Raw genomic sequence first — 3,631 nt, 5'->3', positions numbered from 1 at the left:
CTCTTCAGGTTCACATCCCACCTGTGGCGCATAGCCACTAACAACACTGAGCATCACACCTTCAATTTCCAATTTCAGACTCATAAGTCTATCTGACATTCTTTTCACCTCTAGGACGTTCCTTACAAACTCCTCCTTCAAGATGACTCCTACTCCATTTCTCTTCTTGTCAGCACCATAATAGTATAACTTAAAGCCTGCTCCTAAGCTTCTAGCCTTACTACCCTTCCACCTGGTCTCCTGGACACACAGTATATCCAGCTTCCTTCTCTGCATCGTGTCCATCAACTCTCTACCTTTTCCTGTCATAGTCCCAATATTCAAAGTCCCTACTCTCAGTCCCAGGCTCTTTCCTTTCCTCCTCTCTCTCTGCTTCCGAACACGCACTCCTCCTCTTCTTCTTCTTCTTGTTCTTCGACCCACAGTAGCCCGATTTCCATTAGTACCCTGTAGGTCATCAGTACCAATGGCGGTTGTTGTTAACCCGGTCCGCGACCCATCCGGTATGGTATAGTTATGGTTGACTCGCATGTTTGGTTTTGGCAAACGTTTTACGCCGGATGCCCCTCCTGACGCAACCCTCTGCATTTATCCGGGCTTGGGACCGGCACAGGGAGACACTGCTCCGTGCCCCCCCCCCCCCCAAAGGCAGGCTTGGAGAGACACGGGCCAGTGCCGCCCTGAGGCTGCATTACCCTCTCTTTCTTACATTTATTATAAAAATATGCTTATCTTCCTTTTAGCTCATCACACATGTCTTTATGATTTTCAGTCCATGCCTCAGCCGGCCTGAAGCTCCACTGATGCGCATGTGCGGATGCCTCTATCTAGCGGACATAAAATAAAGACAATCATTCAAATGTGAATGAGTCGGCGTGATGCTCCGGGATGTGTGGAGCTCAGGGAGCTCCACGAGTGAGGGAGTTAAGTTAGGGCGGGGGTGCAAGTAGGCTCTAGGATTCCCCGAGTCGGGGCGAGCGATGGGTTTAGAGGCGTATCGCATTGAAGATAATGGCCGCATATCCTTCTTGGACTTTTCTAAAGCCTTTGACTCGGTCGAACATCCATTTATCATAGCAACGCTCGAACATTTTGGATTTGGTTAAATATTCAGGAATGTGATCCGTGGGCTCTATGAGAATATTCATAGCTGTGTCACCCTGCCAAGCGGCACCACTCCGAGCTTCCATGTTGATGTGGGAATCCCCCAAGGTTGCCCCATCTCACCCTATTTATTTATAATTGCTACCGAAATGCTAGCCGTTTATGTTGAAAAGAGCAACGATATCCAAAAGTTAGACGTGCTGGGGACTGAAATTGTTATTAGCCTGCTGGCAGATGACACAACCTTAGTTTTGAAAAATGAACATCAAGTCCCAATAAGTGCCGAAAACAACCAAAACATTCTCCAAGGCTTCAGGATTGTCATTAAACTTAAAGAAATGCAAACTTCTTGCGCTGCATGACTCGCCACTAAAGGAAATCAGCGATGTTTCCATGAAATCAGAAATAAAATACTTGAGCATTTTCCTATCCAAGGACCAAACGTTAAATCAATCCAGGAACATTGAATCTAAACTGAATCAAAGTAAAGCTTAATTCTAATATATGGCTCCAGAGAGATTTATCAATATTAGGCCGGATATATTTGACTAAAATGGATGTGTTTATCCAGATGTATATACCCAGCGTATTCCAATGCTGCTCCAAATCAACTCGTAAAATCTGTTAACCAAATCAATTTCAACTTTATCTGGAGGAACAGACCACACCATCTAAGAAAAATCACATATGGTGAAAGAAACAAGTGAAGGAGGGCTGAAAGTGATAGAGTCGGACTGCTTGAATGGGACATTGAAGGTGAACTGGTTGAAATCCTGGATCAAACCTCATCGTTCTTTCTGGTATTGTACTCCAAACTACTTATTCAACAAAGTCGGCGGCCTGAGTCTTCTGCTTATCTCTGACTTGGATATCAACAAGATTCCTGTCAAATGTTCAGAGTTCCATAAACAAATATTATTATACTGGAAAATGATATACGTACACAATTTCTCACCACACAGTATAATAGTTTGGAACAATCGATATGTACTGCATGGCAACAAACCTCTGTTTTACAAGGAATGCTTTGAGAAAGGTATATGGTCGATAATTGACTTGATGGATGACACTGGCAGTCCTCTGGACAATGAGCAGTTCTGTACTACACACAGATTCAAGCCTCCCATATTAGAGTTGCTAAAGTTACGAAACGCACTGCCTCGACAATTTGTATTCCTGACCAAAAATATAATGACGCACCGAACCGTACAACCACAGTTACCCCGACTATCACTCCAGGGAATCTCAATTGTGGACAGAAAGCGCGGCAACTCCTTTATTAGGAAATGTTTCACAGGAAACTTATTCCCTGGACGTCAAAAAAAAAAAAAAGGATATTTTAAATAAATTTGATGAGGAATCGATTGCCACGCTGCGAACCATGTATCTGACTCTACCCATACCCCCAAGGCAAAAGAGACCCACTTCAAAATTATGACTGACATCTACCCATCTAAGGAATTATCGAGGGTACGCTTTAATTTTGAAGATAATATTTGTACATTTTGTGAAGACAACATTGAAACCACTGACCATATATTTTTTCTCCTTCTCATTCCATCGTCACCAGTTTCCTTCTCAAAAGATGATATAACATTCTGTTTACTTATAAGCAACATAACAGATGAACTCTGTGTCAATGTTCTTTTAGGCCTGGCCAAGTTCTTCATTCACAAGAACAGAATGCAAAAATGCTCCCCAAATTTTAATGTCTTCATAAACGATTTTGAAATATAAAAAAAAAAAAAAAAAAATCCTTAAAACTTATGGAAAAATCCAAAAACTAAAAAATATAGTTACCCATGTCCGAGGTTCCTTTTTTTTTTGGTAAAAAAAAAAAAACAAAAAAAAAAAAACAACTTGATTACATGTTACATTCCCCTTGCAATTTTTTTTTTTTTTTTTCGTTTTAATTTCTTATTTGTCTATCTATTGATTTAATTACTTCCTTTTAATTTCTTTTTTTGTCTCGCACTGTAAATTTCTCACAAACCTGTAACACTATTAACTTCTCATTACATACAGAACAAATGTCCTGATGTCCGTTGCTTCCTCATCCCTGGTTGTTTCATTGACATTCAGTTCTACCTTGCTATGTTTATTTGTACATTTGTATATTTGGGTGTACTATTTATGTTCAATTAAAAACAGTTTGATGTCTGAGATTCCTTGTGAACCGCCAACTTAATTACATGTTATATTCCCCTCACAATTTTTTTTTTTCGTTTTTAATTTTATTTTTCTATCTATTTATTTAATTATATCCTTTTAATTTTCTTTTTTTGTCTAGCATTAAAAATTTCTCGCAAACCGTTAACACTATTAACTTCTGATTACTTACAGCACGAATGCGCTTATGCCCCCCCACCCATCCCGCTTTTTCCGTACGGTGGCAGACACTGAGATCGAAAGCAAATGGGTGTCATTGAAATGCAGTAACAGGGTGATAACAGCCGTGTTCGAAGTGTGTAGGGGCTTATAGGAGAGCAGAAGCACGTCACGCAATTCACCTGAGTTCGGAGGATCG

Source organism: Fistularia commersonii, unplaced genomic scaffold (assembly GCF_037954325.1).
Source record: "Fistularia commersonii isolate RoL2024-O1a breed Wild unplaced genomic scaffold, RoL_Fcom_v1.0 HiC_scaffold_37, whole genome shotgun sequence".
In the NCBI taxonomy this organism is placed as follows: Eukaryota; Metazoa; Chordata; class Actinopteri; order Syngnathiformes; family Fistulariidae; genus Fistularia; species Fistularia commersonii.
The sequence above is the reverse complement of the archived record's forward strand: the minus strand, read 5'-3'. Positions refer to the sequence as shown.